Here is an 18397-nt window from a genome sequence, read left to right on the forward strand (position 1 = left end):
ACACTTTCGATGTTTTTGATTTTTGGTGTTGAGCAATGTCCAGAGGGGTAATTACATAACTACGACATCATATTTGTGTTGACTTTGACCCTTTCGATATATAAATCATGTCACCTTTTTATCCTGTTAACCAGTTTTGTGTGAATTCTTGGCTTAAATGTAACATTGACCTTTGGGTATTAAATTCCAAGTAATTTCTTTAAACGATCAAAAAATAGGATCAACTGACATCATGCAATTGGCCATCCATCCATCCATCCATCCATCCATCCATCCATCCATCCATGCATGTTTTTGAAGGTTGGAGGAAACCCATGCAGATATGGGAATAACATATGAAAGCCACACAGTAAGGAATCGAACCGTGGAACTTTTTTGCTGTGAGGCAAATTAAAAAATTTTTTTGTTAAGTGCCAGAGTATGGCAAAAGTTTATTTCAATGCATTTTCCAGGTAGAGCAGTGAAGGACCTGCAGGACAAGATAGAATCCAACTTGTTCCACATGCAAAAGCACTTTTGCAAGGAGAAACTTTGCTTTAAAAAGTGGAAACCTTGTGCTGAACCCAAGATGCATAGTGGGTGGTCATCTGCCTGGTGGCTTGAGTGCAGAAAAAGTGAGAGAGAGAGAGAAAGATTTTTAATTTTGATTTTTAACATCACATTTGTTCATAAAAGTCAAATTACAAAATAATCACGTTGACACAAAATCCAAAAGATATTCACGTATAAAGATGATTTTCAATAATACTGTGTGTTTTCTGAACAAAAGAACCATCTAACCTTTTAACATTTAACATTTATCAAACTTAAAAAAACAGACAAAATAAAAAAAACACAATTATCCGTTCTCCACAATCATCTCTTCTACAATCATGCCTTTTACTTTTTTCCATTTTTAACTCTATAAAACTCTTGGTCTGTAAAAAGAGGTTCACCACTTCTTGTTTTACTTTTCATATAAAATCTGATGCTATCCAGAAACATGTTGAGGTCAGGAAAAAAAAATTCTGCATTTGCCCTCTTACAGGAATTTATTTAACCTTTTGCAATCATATTTTTCTGTTACAGCCTCTTTCAGACTGTTGTCATTTCCATTCTCAGAGCTACTTGTGTCAGGAGTGTCTAGGTGTTTCTTTAGCAATTTTCTTTGCTTTATTCATTCTTGTGTTCGTGTTTTTCCTTTTAAGAGCTATCTTTATTAATTCTTTGTTTATCACAATATTATCATCTTCCTTGTCCTTCTCCAGCAGAGACTCTACCACCCTGGCGGCTGTCTCTCTGGCCCATTCAACCTTCATCAAATCACTCTGTTCATCCTTTGTGCTGTTATCCCGTGTTCTGCGTGCTATTCTGTGGCTCCGGGTTGGCAGCCGGTGACTGTTTAACCGTCCTGGTGACTGTCTTTCCGGCCCCTTCCTCAGCCTCCGTGTTATTCTGTAGCTCCAGGTTGGTGGTTGGCGACTGTTTAACCATCCTGGTTAAACAGTCGCTAAAAGAGAGAGAGAGAGAGGGAGGGAGAGAGAGAAGAAGACAGTGATCCAATGACAGAGAGGGAGAGTTAGAGAGACAACGCCAAGGACAGAGAGACGGAGAGACAAAAAAACAGAGAGGGAAAGAGTGCTATTGAGACAACAATGCAGAGCAGGAGGGAGAGGGACAGAAAGACAAGACAGAAAGCAGACAGAATATAAAGCATTTACAACCTATCCGGTGGTTCGTATTATGTGGAGGAAGTTGCTAGGGAAACTACTGACTAGAATTTATACAATTAATGGGGGCAACTTAAACTCTTTCAGTGATGGGACAGTTGTGAAAGAGTGCTTAAATGCTGTTGTTGAGACATTATTTGAGCGAAAACAGAAAGATATGTGAAAAAAATGTAACATATCCCAATGTCAGCTTCAACAGCAACCAGAAAATCAGAAATATTAATAGCTTGATGCAGCTATTCAGGGAGCACCATGCATATCTGTTGCCTTTGATGAGTCTACAGTTGTTACTAGTAATGTCCAGCTTTTGTGTGTGTCAGGTTCCTTCACAAAGACAAGGAGCTCTTTGCTGGGTGTAACACCACTATGAAATACACACAAGAGGAGAGGACATACATGCAGTAATAAAAGAGATGCTGACAAAGAGGGACAGCGATCTGAAGCGGGTGATCTCTGTCACCACAGATGGGGACATAATGGGAAAAGAGAGGGGGCTGTACCGAACAGTCGAGGTGTTCCCTATGCATACTTTGACTGTTTGGATCAACTTACAGTTGTGAGTCAGCTTTTTGCACCATGAACATTATCAAAAACAAGTACCATTTTAGGTTCACCAATGAACACCTACTTGTCTGCTTGTGAATGGCACTGAGTCCATTCCAACCAAAGTTTAAATTACTGGCAGGCCAGTCACATGCCCCTTTCTCTCATGAAGAAAGTCCAGAAGGGAGCTACATCAAGGACTCTCTATCTCATCTCTCATGGCTACATCTCATCTCTCAGCTCTCCATCTCAGATCTCAGTTCTCTATCTCTATCTATCTCTGCTCCATGTTCTCTGTGGTGAGTAAGTGCCATTTTAGTTTAGTATTCTTTGTTAGTTATTTGTATGTTGTTAGTCCATGGCCTAGGGGTAGCCAGACGGAGGCCTCTATACATACCACCCTTAGTTGTACTTTGTCTAGACACACTAGTTAGGAGGATGTTGTCTTTCTACTGTATTTTTGGTCATTTTCTGACTGTCTCGGTAATGTAGTTAGGCAGGGTTATTATTTTCTTGTTTAGTTACCTGCATTGTTTAGTTTGTGTTTATGTTCTAGATTATTTTGTTAATTTCGACAACATCCATTCCCTGGACTAGACCATGTGACATTATCTTCAGTTTGGCAGTCTTACTGGTTTTTGTGTTAAAGTCTTGTCTTAATATATATAAAATCACCAGTTGCAACTGAAAGTATTTTGTGTTTGCTCCAGTTTATTTACATTTCAGCTGCTCGAGTTCCTGTTGGCATATTTTTCCAGGTTTTTGGTTTATGTTACTGCCATTTAGTAACAGAGTTGTAACAAGGACTAGCGACGTTGTTGGAGCAACGTTAGACTTCTTTTTTTTTTCAAAAATACTTGCTTGTCTGTCTTAAATTTACTCATTTAATTATCGATTTCATTGATTCCAATTTTTGGAAGGTTATTCTTTTATTCTTAACTCAAAACTGGATGTTTAATGAAATTTTAATGCACCACCAAAATTAGCTTAATTGATATATGTTTTTGTAAGACTTTCAAGATGGCGTATCAGAAAAAAAAGCAGTTAGACAGCAGTTTTCATACTATGTTTTTCATTCACATATAAGTTTTTGTAATTAATAATATTTTCCTCTCCTGAGATATGAATTGCAATTAGGCAATCGGCAGCATCAAATTGATCATAGAAAGACTTGAAGATAAATAATGAAGATAAAAAATGAATTAAATTTCAATCATTGTATTCTCCTCAGAGTTGTTCAGGGTTTTCGGCTATATAGAGTGAGAAGACTTTCAAAACACCAAGATTTGATGGTTTAATATCAATCTACATTCCCACTCTGAGCTCGGTCATAAGCTGTGGGTGACAATTGCATGACAAGATCCCGGATGCAAGCAGCTGAACTGACTTTCCTCTGTAGAGTGGCTGGGTGCACCCTTAGAGATTGGTTGAGGAGCTCAGTCACCAGGAAGGAGCTCAGAGTAGAGCCGCTGCTCCATCACCTGGACCACAGCCAGCCGAGCTGGCTTGGGCATCTGTTTGGGATGCCTCCTGATACCTCAATGGGGAAGTGTTCCGTGCATGTCCTACTGGGCATGCCCTACCTCGGGAAAGACCTAGGAAAAGACCGGAAGAGCTGAAAGAGATGTCTGGGGAGAGGGAAGTATGGGCATCCCTGCTAAGACTGTTGCCCCCATGAACTAGCCACGGATAAGCGGTTGAAGATGGATGGATGGAAGGATAAAACATGAGACTGTTTGCTAAAATGTAATTTGAAACTGTTTTTCCTAGAGTTTTTTCCTCAGATTAAACAGGTTTGAATAATATGGAAATTATGTTTTGACTCCTCTGTTTGGATCTGTGCCAAAATTTTATTGGTTCTTTTTATGGAAATATACTTTTTCTTAATCCTGTTTAAAAACACACTAGAACGGCATTCCATAGGGTAAACACCATCAACCAGGACCAAAAGATTTCCTAGTTTATTGGAATTCATAAATGTTTTTTGAGTAATCTTGCTCTTAACAAACCAATGAATCAGCGGGTACAAGTCAAAACATGACCTTGCTGGCAGAAATAACCAACCACCCAATAGCCATGAATGCCTGATTTAATTATATGTATATACATTGAGTAATGTTTAATCTGTTGAATCTTGTGTGTAAAGTACTTCCTATCATGTAAAAAAGCCTTTATTGGTAGTATAGCATAAATAATTAAAATAAAATTATCTCCATGAAATTCAAAATTCAAGAAAGTTAAATTAATTGACAGAAATTACTTACACTGTATCAGATGAAGCTGGTTGATTCGCCGAGGGTAAGTCTACATAGGATGAAAGATTTTAACCATGATCTCTAGATTATACACTTTATTTATTGCAACAGTACAATAAATGCCAATAGTATACTACACTGGAAGTGGGTTTAGGATGGTTGATATATATTAACAACAAGTCCTGTCAACTGTGACATGCAGTGGTGGTTCTGAAGACGGAAAAGACTGTGAGATGACAGAAGCTAGGTGAGATATCTTTGGAATCTTAGATTTCTAGGCACTAAATGGAATTTGATGAGAACGCAATTCCCTTGCACAACAGGAGCTCCTGCTACTGCAGTTAAACCACTAAGCATTCAGAAAGACAACTCTGTCAACACCTTTGTCCCTAAAACTTGAATGAGGCTATACCAAAACAAAATCCTGTAGCAACAGTTATTTGCGTCTCTCTGACAGAGAAAATTGCACAATAGGTGGATTCAATTTTATAAAAGATGTTCTCGAGAACATATTACCTCGTGCGGAGCCAGCTGTGGTGGTGTGGGCATCTGTTCCGTACGCCTCCTGGACCCCTCCCTGGAGAGGTGTTCCAGGCATTTCCTACCAAGACGAGACCTCAGGGAAGACCTGGGACATGCTGGAGGGACTATGTCTCTCGGCTGGCCTGGGAATGCCTCGGGATCATCCCGAAGGAGCTGGAAGAGGTGTCTGGCGAGAGGGAAATATTGGCATCCCTCCTGAGACTGTTGCCCCCACGACCCGGCCCCGGATAAGGAGTTGAAGATGGATGGATGGATTGAAGATGGACGGATGGAAAACATCAGGAGACTGTCAATCAGCATTACTGCATCCAGGGCATAGAACCCATAGAATCTATTCCTAAAATTAAGATCCAGGGCATAAATTTCCATTTGGCCTATCAGTCTCAGGTTGGGGTTGAGGACATTGTCCTATACCTCCTTCACTCCATGCTCTCCGACCTGGATGTTGGGGGCTGTGCTGTTAGGGTGCCCTTTTTCGATTTCTCGAGTGCCTTTAACACCGTTCAGTCTCAGCTACTGCAGGATTCCAGAGATATGGACCCCTACCTTGTGAGCTGGATCACCAGCTACCTGAGAGACAGACCCCAGTATGTTCATATGGGGGACTGCTTGTCATCAGTGGTAACCAAGTAGCATGGGGGCACAACAGGGGACAGTGCTCTCCTCCCTTCTCTTCACCCTCTACACAAAAAATTTCCAGTATAATTTGGACACATGCCACATGCAGAAGTACTCCGATGACACCGTGAGTGTGGAATGTATCAGGGAAGGTGAGGAGAAGAAGAAGAAGAAGAAGTACACTTTATTAATCCCCGCAGGGAAATTACGTAGTCACTCAGGTATATTTTACATGTTCTTTGTGTTAGTTTTTTAATGGCAATCAGTGTATACACAGGCCCCGTGAAACACAGCACACAGGGGGGCCTGTAAAAATGCAGTTAGCAGTTAGTACACACATCAAACATCACACATAGGGAGGCAGAGTGACGGGCAGCGGCTTCAGGAACGCGCCCCAATTGAGCAGCTTGTAGGGGGGACGGTGCCTTGCTCAAGGGCACCTCGGCAGTGGCTGGGAGGTGAGCTGACACCTCCCACCGTCAGCTCACACTCCCTCCGAGGATGTCCTGGCGGGAGCGGGATTCGATCCGCCGATGGTTGGGGCGATCTGTCTACAGGACATCTGCTCTACCGCTGAGCCACTGCCGAGGGAGAATAGAGGACATTGGTGGCAGACTATGTGGAGTGGTGCCAATGGAACGAGCTCCAGCTAAACATCTCCAGGGCGAAAGAGATGGTGCTGGATTTCCGGAGGGCAGCCCCCTCTCCACAGCCAGTGGTCACTGAGGGCAAACAAGCGGAAGTGACAAATTAGTAACTGGGGCCACAAGCTAGACAGAAAACTGTACTTGTTGTTCAATATGGACTGTGTGTACAAGAAGGGGCAGAGTAGGATGTATTTCTTAGGGAGAGAGGCCTCCTTCAACGTGTGCCCTGAGCTCCTTCGCATGTTCTTCCAGTCCGTAGTGTAGTGTGTTGTCCTATGCCATTGTGTGTTGGGGTTGTGGGGTCAGGAAAAGGGACAAAGAAAGCCTGAGGAGGCTCATCCGCAGAGTGGGTTCAGTTGTCCGTCAGATTCTGGACTCTGTGAAGACAGCTCTGGAAAATAGGACCATGTCCAAAGCCAGGGCATTCATAGGGAACACCAACCACTTTCTCCCAGCAGAGGGGCACCTTCAGTGGTAGACTGCTGTTATCAAGCTACTCAACACAGAGACTGGGGTCCTCCTTTGTGCCCCCTGCCATCAGGGGTCCAATGTATTTTTCAGAACAGCGGTGGGGGTGACCAGTATTGGCAGCAAGTGGATAAATGGCGAGGGGACAATATGGCATGAGCTACACTGTGGTGGAACCAGGGTGTTTATGATGCAATATTATATATGTGTGGTTATGTCTGATGAGAGAGAATGACTGATCCAGAAACCAGAATCTGCACCATTGGATCATCAAGTTTTATTAACACCTTCTTGACCGAAGATCCAACCCTAAACAAAATTTCAGTTTCAAAATCTCTCTGTGATGAGATACAGTATTTTGTGGACAATCGAACAAACATATGCTGGTGGTCAAATAATCCTGCCCAACTTTAGGATCTCCTGGGAAGCTACGATCAAATCAAACCCGGATCACAAATCATTTTTACATTTCAAGTTGACAAAACTCCTCTCATTTAGTTTTTGAATTTCTGTCCATGTTCTGTAAAAAAATACTTTGTTCTATGCTAATCTTTAAATATCTTATCCTGTCAGTGTACCCAGTTGAGACTGAAATTGTCAGTCACAGGTGCGCACCACACACTGACTGATAAGTTTCTCCTCTGGCATCACTCTGCATTGGCAAGAATAACCTCAAAAACCTAAGGTGCTGCAGTTGCTCTCCTGTAAATACAAAATCTCATTGGATTTTGGAAATCAATAGGTTTTCTATTGATAACAAAGAACAATCTTGAGTGGAAATCAGATACCAGGACCCATCTCCTGCAGTTAGTTTGTTTCTGGCAGATTAAGCTGCAACTGCTGTTATTGCTGAATTCATATTGAGTAACAATGCAAGTCAGTGCAGGAGCTGTACCTGAGTTTGAGATTTTGTTTCAGTAAAATAACATGCAGAAGTGATGAACATTACACACCCACAACAGATCACATGTAATGTATTCTAAATTGACTTCAGTAAGTATACTCCATGTTAGACAACACACAGATTTTGACTTTGGCTCAGATAATAAAAGAAAATTAAATTTTACACACAATAGTTTTTTTCTGTTCAACATCTTAGTTTCAGATATAGCCATATTACTCACACGAATACTTTAATTTCCATTTGTTCACTATAATGCAAATTATGCATTAAGGGTTTTTTATTTGCAGATGCCTGCAAACACACAGACGGTAAAAAATTATATTGCTGTTGACCTCATAACCACAGTATGCCTAAACTTGAAATATTATGAAATTCTGAAAGATGCTGAACAAAGGAATATAAGACGTATCACTCTGTTGTAGCATCACTTAGCTGGCCTTTTCCACAACTATTTATAATAACAGCTAACCATAATGTTTTCAGCAGTTCTCTGAATGACGTCCTTTAACTCATTTCCAAAATTACGCTAAATCTATGAAAGAAAAACGTTTTATCAAGAGTAAACGTGTCTGACTTCATAAATACAGTAAACAGTAAACTAGTCTCTTTAGATGTATTGAGCATGTGGATTCCTTTAAAAAATAATAAATAGAATGATGAGAATCAAATCTGTTAATTTGTACTAAATACTATGTACAGCTAGGGCTCATAGGAATCTCATGAAAGGGCACAAAAAAAGGTTGAAGTAGCATAATAAACATTTTTTCCACCTGAAAAAGGACAATTGCCACAGTGATTGCTATTCAGCTTAAGATAAATGGATATCTGGGCCAAATTTTATAAAAGGACAGTGTATTAAAATCTGATAGTGTAACAGATTTATTGTGTCACTAAAATGATAATTGCGGACCTCGTGGTGGTTGTTCTGCTGGTAATGCATTTCTTGTCAACATTTTGGGTCAATGTATTCAAAATGTAATGGAATTCTGAACTGAAGTGGTGGACAAAGACACGAATATACAGACAGCGCCATTGCTACAGAAATTTAAAAAGCATGGATTAAAATCACAACTCAAATACGTAGTGTAAACTGTGAGTCCAACAATGGTCAAAAGTAGGGCATTGCCCCCCCCCCCCTCTCTCGACCCCACCCAGATGCCATTGTTTCTATGGCAGATTCCGGTGCTGTGGTCCTGGTTTCACATGTGAGCTTCCAACTTCATCCCCCACTGAATCTTCAGCCATCAACCCAGAGACCATGAGTGATGGAACAAATGTTATACAGGAGACAGATAACAGCACAAAGGATGAACGGAGTGATTTGGTGAAGGCTGAAGGGGCCAGAGAGACAACAGCCAGGATGGTAGGGTCTCAGCTGGAGAAGGAGAAAGAAGATGATGTTGTGACAGAGGAGGAATTATAAAAGATAGCTCCTAAAAGAAAACACGAACACAAGAATGAATAAAACAAAGAAAATTGCTACAGAAACACCTGAGACACCTAGTGATACAAGTGGTTCTGAGAATGAAAATGACAATAGTTTGAAAGAAGCCATAACAGAAAAATATGATTTTCACATTTTTAGATTTAGGTTTTTAGATTGAAGAAACTAATGACAATTTTTTTTTTAAAAAAAGCATGATTGTGGAGAACAATTCGTTTTTCTTTTTTTTGGTCTGCTTTTAAAAAAACCCTGTGTTTTAAGTACAGTACATTGAATGTGAATAGAGCTGGGGACATGGAGACAAGAGTCAACGTGATCATCGTGTAATTTGGCTTTTATGAATAAACGTGACTTTAAAAATCAAAACTCTCTCTCTGCATTGATCCGAGAAGAGGAAGGAGTGTGTAAGCATCTCTGCGCATCTATTCACTCTTTTTTTTTGTTGCTTTTTTATATATTTCTATACACTTTTGTGGACCATAATTTAACCACAGTTACATTTTTGGAGTTTGTGAGAGGAATAGACGGGAGTGTGAGTTATTCGAACATATTCACTCTGTCTTTTTTTTTGCTTTATTGTATACGTGCGCCTTCACTTTCAGTTAGGGACTGTTACATCGCAGCTTTATTCAGTCGTTTGTAGAGCTTTTGCGGAGATTAGGAGCCAATATGGTAGCCCCAAGATGGGAAAACGCGGAAGAAAAGGCCGCACTGACGAAGTTCACTCGGCAGCATGGGATCAAGTTACCCCCCCCTTCCCCAACTGCTCGGTGGGGGAGGTGTGTTCAGCGGTGGGAGAGCAGGTCGGTTAGGGTAAAGGCAGGCTCTCCTTAGAACAAAGCGGTGGTAATTTTTCTTGATGAAATTGAAAAGGTGCACCAGGTAGTTGTGAGCGAGGTGGTGATTAAGAACACCATCATCCCCGTCCTCCCCCTGGCTAGCCTGATTAAAACGGTGATCATATCAAACGTAGTCTGAAAGAAGCCACAACAGAAAAATATGATTCGTAAAGGATAAAAAATTCCTGCAAGACACAAAAGGTTTGAGGTGCCAAAGTAGAAAATTTGTTTCCTAACCACAAAATGTGTCTGGTTTGCATCAGCTCTTATGTGATGAATCCAGAAGGAAGTGACCAAGCAGTTTTTACAGACCAAGAGGTGTTTTTGATTAAAGAAACTAATGACAAAAGTAAAAAGGATGATTGCGGAGAACGGTTAGTTGTTTTCCTTGTTCAGGAAACACACAGTACTGTTGAAAATCCTGCCATTGATGGTTTTTTAAATGTGAATTCCTTTTTGCGTGATTCTTTTTTTTGATTTTGTGTCAACGTGATTATTTTGTAATTTGGCTTTTATGAATAAACATGATTTTAAAAATCAAATCTCTCTCTCTTTGTCTCTCTAGCTTGCTCTCTTTCTCACGTACACACACACACAGACACTCATAGACACACACACACACAAACACACACGTACATACCACACACTGCTCCAGTGTCCATGATTTGACCCGAGGATACAAGGGTGTGTTCAGTTGTATGAGTTAAACCCTAATTATATCTCAGTTGGACATTTCCTGAAGGGGCACCATTTTGACACACACACACACACACACACACACACACACACACACACACACACACACACACACACACACACACACACACACACACACACACACACACACACACACACACACACACACACACACACACACAGAGGCACACCCAGGTCTCACCATGAACAGTGATTTAGGAGTCAGTTGTGGTTTTGACAGGTACGTGAACCCAAATGCCACTTCATCACGGCCTTTATTGCAATTTTCAGGGACCCTTATATGCTTTACATTAAAGTCTATAAGATTAATTCTTTACATCTCAATATTGTATAACATCTTTGAATTTCTGATGACCTGTGGTTGTATTTTATTTTAAATTAGTCTGTAATGTTGTGAAAACATCCATACAAAGAGCCATATTACCTCATCATTACTATGCTACTACCCCAATTGTTATTATTTTTGTTTCCTGTTTAATCAGTTATTAAATATACTATATTATATATATACAGTCTAATATTAACTAGAAAAATCTTTTGCTATTATCAACCAATTTCCTTGTTATTACTTTTGTTATTGAATGGTGTTACCTGCTTTATTCTCTTTCTTTTAAATTAAAGTATTTTACCACACTACAATGGCACTATTCCAAGCTGTAATGTTAAGTGCTACCCAAAATGCATAATAAACTGTGTATTTGAATCCAGAAATATCAAGTTGGAAGTAACGTATCATTAGCATTTCTGAATTGAGTCCTTTATTTGTTGGAGTCCACCAGCATCGCACCTTAATCCTGATCTACTGAGCAGTGCAGCAGACAAAACAGGCCCGAGGAAAGTTACACCGTATTTCAGAGCTGAGCTACAATAATACACAACATGACTGCTGATTCCAGAGGGGTGGGGCGAGACTTCAGGCTCAAAGATAGCAAGCGTGTGTGTGTGTGTGTGTGTGTGTGTGTGTGTGTGTGTGTGTGTGTGTGTGTGTGTGTGTGTGTGTGTGCGTGCGTGCGTGCGTGCATGTTGGGTGTGGACAGCATGAATCGACTCTCCACCCTGCAGGGAGTAGTGCTTCCTCTTCAGAGTTCAGAAATAACCAACAGACAGCTTTATTGTTCAAGAAAATGTGCCTGCTGTCTCTGTCTACTGCTCTCTCTCTCTCTCTCCCTCTCTCTCTCACACACACACACACACACACACACACACACACACACACACACACACACACACACACACACACACACGCACACAAAGATACCCCTCTCCTTTTACAGATCTAAATAACTGACAAGTAGAGTCTTGGTTACACCCTGGCTCTGAGTTATGCAGGAAGAAAGAAGAAAGAAGGTGAGACAGAAGAAGAGAGAGATAGAGAGACAGAGCAGGGGGTAAAGGGAGGGGTTTTGTGGACACTTGATGTGCTGACATGACAGCGACGGTCACACCCAAACCGTGGCGCCTGACCTTCTACAAGAAAAAAGAAACACCCTTGCGCACATACATTGACTCACACACATGCACACAATTACAAATCCTTCTCAGTTTTCCAGCCAGGATGTTTTTTTCTTTGCTTAGCCATGTTAACAATCTGTGACTCAGCAGATGTCTACAGTTTGCCTCTAACCTGAGCCACACTATTTTGTTGTTGATGTCACTAATGTAGGCTCTACTGCACTGGTGATCACAATCAGCTATTACTGTACTTAATTGGAGTCACATTTTGAAAATGTTCTTTATGTAAATGTATACTTCCTATTACTCCTAACTACAGTAATCCCTCGCTTGTTTGTGCTTCAAGATGCACGGCTTCGCCACATCGCGGATTTGTAGTAGGTAGTCACGTGATACTGTACGTGCATGCTATTGGCTGACAGTGTCCGAAAGTACGCTGAGTTCTGAGAGTAACAGAACGCAGAGTACTGCCGTGAGACACAGAAGTGCTTTAAACAGTCTACAAGAGTGCGGGAAAAGGTAATAGAGATATAAGCTGGTTTAATATCAGTATGGGGAGGGTTTAAATTACTTATTACTTATCATTTAAATTACTGTAAATAATAACATAAATACTTTGTTCGCTATATCGCAGTTTCGTTTTTAACGGGTGTTCCTGGAATGTGAGTAACGAGGGATTACTGTATTTAGCAAATTATGACATTTTTATGGCGCTGAAAGACATCCTCACTTATAACCAAAGGCTTTTCCATTAAATCTTCATTTTACATACCCCACACTCTCCCATGAGCAATAACTTTGTGTTAGTGTGTTAACAACCTTGGAGTAGACCCTGACAATAGAGTCATGACCATTGAGTGACATAGAGGGGTGGGGGGCACGTTTCCCATTTTGACCAGCATGTCTATGCTACAAATACGTAAATCTAAACTTCGATAAATCATAACATTAACACACTCACAGATAAACTCTGTGACTTCTTACCAGTATGATAAGTTGTATGTAAGCTTACATCACACCATTGGATAGCATGTACAGTAATCCTTCACACATTCTTACTTCAAGATCCCTGGATTTTTAGGAAGTAGTCACGTGACACTGTACGCACTTTCTATTGGATGACAGCATCCAGAAGTGCTTTGCGTTCGGAGACTCACGGAACGCAGCGCACTTCCGTGTATTAAAGAAAGACTTAAAAGCTCTTTAAACAATCTATATGAATGTGGGAAAAGGTAACACAGATATAAGGTGGTTTGATAGGAGAGTTCATAAACGTTTAAATAACCGTAAATAATAAAATAGTTTGCCGCAGTATTGCGGAATTTGGTTATTTGCCGGTAGTTGTGGAACGCATTAACCTCGAGTAACAAGGGATCACTGTCAGAAAAACTATTTCACAACCTTAAAAACACACCGGCAGACACCCAGAAGAGATGAGGACCTTCATGATATACAAACCAGATCCATTGTTCTGAGTCTGGGGAATATAATGATGATGTGCTTATCTGCGGACATTTGAGCAGAGCAACTTCTGGTTATTTCAGAACCATGGTCAGCACTCTGAATTTTACCAATAATCTATAATCCAATACTGCAAAGTGAAAACAGTTTCCTATTCCAACATCAAAGAGGTTTTGTACTTAATATAACCAAAATTCAGTTTATTAACTATGATGTGTGAATCACTGCCTTATATAACTACTAAAGAAATATCAGCTTGATTATATCAAGTATCCTCATTCATCACATATCACAATAATAACTCTTTTGTATCATTAAATAATGACAGAGGGGTGATCATAGTAAGGATAATAACTTTTATGAATTCATGACTTTTATGATGCACATCAATGGACACTTATAGAATGGCTGTCAGTGTTTGTTTGTGTAGCAGTTGATTTTTTTTTCCTGATGATCAGAAGCCAAAAAAGAAAGGTATTAATAATTTATCTAACATAAATTAAGAAACAAATAACTTTCACATTAAGTATGTACATACAGACCTTCAGTACAACTTCATCTAATTACAGTTGAATGAGTGCCCTTCATTGAAAACAAACTTATGCGACTCAGACCTGTGTCAAATAGCAGTTTAGACATGTGGATCTGCAATATGTGAGTGGTATGGTGAAATACACACACTTGCACAGTTATGTTGAAATGCAGGGAGGAATATACTGTGTGCAATTTCCTTGCCAAACAGACATTTTTAAACAGATATAGTTTTTCTCTTTAAGCTTTTATCATTAATTATACCCTGCCTCACGCAAACCCCAATGCAGATTTTTTTTTAAATTAAGATCTGTCACATTTACAGGTTTTTTTTAGTTGAAAAGCATGAAATACAATTTGTCTAAGCTTGATTCAAAGGATTCCTGGACAACAGGACTGATGAGGTATGGAGAGTCTGAGGTCACTGTTCTGTTGGTCTGAGGGAAGGAGCTTCTCTTAATTTGTGTAATAACTTAAACACCAGCACTGTGGATGCTTTATTTCTTATCTAATCATTTATACAAATAAAGTCAGGCTTGAACTTATTTTCAATATTACTACAGTATAAGGGTAGTTTTACTAGGCATTTATTGATGGAAGAAAAAAACACAAAAGATTCAGAGGGCACGCCTTTCTGTTTCCTCTCCTATTGCAGCTGAGATTTTTTTTACCAACATGGGGTTGATTATAATTTGTGCACATCTTGAATGAACCTTTAAATCCAACCATGACTGTGGTGGAAACACATTATCTCAGGAAATGTTCAACAAATACAATGGCTAAAACTGAGCAAAATTTATGGCCTCTGTTGCTTTCAGGTATTAAGGAACCTCAGGTTAAGTAGCTACTCTTCAGGATTTAGTATTTTATGAAATGTTACTGAAACTTTCTATCCAGAGGAATACTCTCATATGAGCAATTGGATATGCTTTGAGTCAGGCAATCATTAATGACTACATGCATCTAAAATACTTTAGGAAACACACACATAAAAAGATGATGTAGGTATTTGAAATTGTGAGTCCTTCAAAAGTACAGAACTACCTACTTAATATTTGTTGCAGACCAAGTAAATTTCCATGAAGGGTCATGGACATTACATTTTCTGAATGCAATGAGTCCTCTTTCAGCAGCATCTCAAATTACAACACACACATTCCATAGATCTCAATCAAATCTTAACATCTGTGGGATGTGCGGGACAAACATGTCTGATCCATGGAGGTCCCACCTTGCTGTTTGATACAGTGGAAGGATCTGCTTCTAAAATCTCGCCAGATAATATAGCATACCTTCAGGGGGCCTGTGGACCTTTAATCTTGCTTTTCACTAGCTGAACACTAATCAACACTGGATAATATTCCCTCAAACTACTCATCTGTAAGTAATATATAATTATCAAACCTTCAGTTCAAAATCCCTTTCTCAGACTCCTCAGTTAGGTTGTTGAATCTGTTTTTATGGAGGGCGTACAGTCGTCATGTTGTGGATCTAAGCACAGGTCTGAGGAGGTGTGTGGAAGGCTAAGCAGATGCCGAGTCAAATAATGTGAAACTCAATGACACACACTCTTGAAGCCTGCTTGGTCTAGCGGAGACAAATTAATGCACACATTCATACTGTATGAAAACACCAAACACCTGTACACACTGCCTAGATGGAACTCAAGCTAATGAATCATTCTTTTTGTCAATCAGAGAATTTAATAAGTTTGTCTACAGAGGAGTTTGAGCCACTCTTACTCTAAAAAACAGAAAAGGGTCAAATAGATAATAGAATATTGCATCCGCACAGACAAGATGGATGTGGCCTTTTCAACTCACGACAGCAGGAGGTCTAACACAGCAGATATCATCACCTGACGTCACAACTGTACATCTCAGTTATCACGGTACTGATAAATGAGCCTTAAATACAGGTAGCAGTTGAGATCAGCAGGGTTATGAATCGTGTTGAGCAGTCATGTTGTAATCATATCCACGGTGTCATCAGAAGAGGTGTGTCCACTTTTTGTGTCTTACCTAGATAATACTACTTGATCTGTTACTGCTGAGTGGAAATCCAGATTGTTTAGTTTGGAACAAAACTCAATCTGTGAGATCAGGAAAGGGCTAATTGGTTTCTACACATAATATCAATTTAATCCTTGTCTGATCCTTGCAGAAAATGTCTGTTATCTCATTTTAATCCAGGGTTTGGTTGAAGGTTTTTTTATTATTATTGCAGCAGCATTTCTGTATATACCTAAGATTCAGCTAAGATTTTTTTTTTTAAAGAATAGAAAGTCTTAAATCTTAGGAACTCAACTCAGCCGTATCTGTACAATACATTGGATCAACTTTGTAGGGTATAAATTGTTGTAACCAGTGTACAACAACAGAGAGAATGAAAAAGAAAATAAAAAACAGAATCAAGCCAAAGAAAATAAAAATAAAATTCTGGTACTTGATCCATCCACCCATCCATCCTTTACCTCTACCAGGTTGCGGAGGCAACAGTCTGAGCAGGAATGTTTAGTCATCCCTCTTCTCAGACTCCACCACTAGCTCTTCCAGGGAGATCCTGAGGCGTTCCCAGGCCAGCTTAGAGACATAGTCTCACCAGCGTGTCCTATGTCTTCTTCAAGGCCTCCTACTGGCGGGACACCTGCCCATGGATAGGAAAAGAGAAGGGATCTCCTTCCACAATTGACAAACATTTGATGACTATTTGAGTCCTCTGAATCCTAACCCGAAAATGAAATATATCTAATAGAAAAAAATGGAACATTAAAAATTTACTTTTAAAAATTTAAAACTTAAAGTGTATCCCAACATACAATGTAGGTTTGAAATAGAAGTATTGCCACGGTGTTTAGACAAACATTTGTTAATGGAAGAATCAATGGAATGCTAAAATAAAAATGAGTCAGAATCACACATTAGCTTATAAAGGCTAAAATATGGATTATGGGACTATGAGAGAGAGAAAGCAAGGTCACCGGTCAGAAGAAAATATCTTGCTTCCCTTTGGGTCAGTAGATTCAACCATAACTTCCTGTCATGTGTGATGGCCACTCGGTGAAAGCAAAAACAACCTGCAACACAAGACCAATCAGTTTGTCATGCTTTATGTGGATATGGTGAATTAGCAAAAAAAAAAATGCTTATTTGCATATCCAATAGTTATAGATGATTGTTTATGGAACTGGTTGCACAAACTATTCAGTTACTTTTTTTGCATTTTTGTGACTCCTTAGCTGCTGAACAGTCCACAGCAGCTACTCACAAAGTGTGCCTGCAGTTTGGTGATTAGTAGAATATGCGCAGTCAGCATTTCCAGTTTAAGAGAAAATCAGCTGTCATATCTGGAAACAATGTTGACGAGAATGTTAAGTGCGTTTCTTTCTTTATAGTCAATGCAAAAATAGCGTACGTACTTCTATAATGATATGTATGCATTTACGGAATTAGGGGACAGCAAATAACACTTCAGCAGACTGGAAAGTGTCCAATAGATCTAAAGTCTCTTGTTCAATTCCTTCAATGTATGTTGCTTTGATGAGCATTACCAAGTCCATATCCAAGTCAAATTTTGTATAAAAACACAAGCAGCTGGTTTCACCATGAATTACTGGCATATTAAGTTGTATAACTTGTTTCCAAAAAAGTACTGTCCTCTGAAAAAGTGTGTTGTTCCTGTAACCACAATAGCAAACAAATACCTGTAATATCTTCATCTCCACTACCTTGAAATACAGAAATTACCTGAATAGCTTGCTTAAACCTAACCAGCTTGCTAATTAATGGGTCCATATAGATATTTTTTTGAAGCGAGGAGAAACATCTTGCTAGGAAATCATCTACTGTACCTTGATTACTGAGATCTTGAAGAAATTCCACAAAAAAGAAATTGTCAGTGGAGCATACAAGCAAATATTCTTGTCATTAGTAACAGAGATCTGAGATGTTTTTTGTTTGAAACTTGTTTAAAACACTAGGATGCCAAAGTCTCATTTTTATCACGTAATTTGATCAGTTCTTGGAAAAGATTGTGCCGTTGAAGCTTTTTTCTGTTGTGTACACATCACATTCATACATATAAACAGCGGTTGAACTTGCCCAAACATGCTTTTAACTGAACCGCAGGAGAGGTTTCTGGAAAGAAATGCACTTCTGAGTTTTAAATACCGTGTAAAATGTATTTCCATATGCTGGAAACCTTATATCACAGCATTCAAAGTGGTTGGCATGTTTAGACAAGAGGCAGTAAAATTGACACCATCTT

General features: G+C 39.5%; 1 long non-coding RNA gene across 1 annotated transcript; it reads right to left on the reverse strand.

Moving 5' to 3' along the window:
* Positions 1-15442: 15442 nt before the first annotated feature.
* Positions 15443-18083, reverse strand: LOC137600641 (uncharacterized). The gene is made up of 3 exons (XR_011036961.1): positions 17982-18083; positions 17112-17207; positions 15443-16777 (listed from the first exon to the last, which is right to left on the reverse strand). It is a non-coding gene; the product is annotated as an uncharacterized lncRNA (long non-coding RNA).
* Between the last annotated feature and the right edge of the window lie 314 nt (positions 18084-18397).

Source organism: Antennarius striatus, chromosome 8 (assembly GCF_040054535.1).
Source record: "Antennarius striatus isolate MH-2024 chromosome 8, ASM4005453v1, whole genome shotgun sequence".
In the NCBI taxonomy this organism is placed as follows: domain Eukaryota; kingdom Metazoa; phylum Chordata; class Actinopteri; order Lophiiformes; family Antennariidae; genus Antennarius; species Antennarius striatus.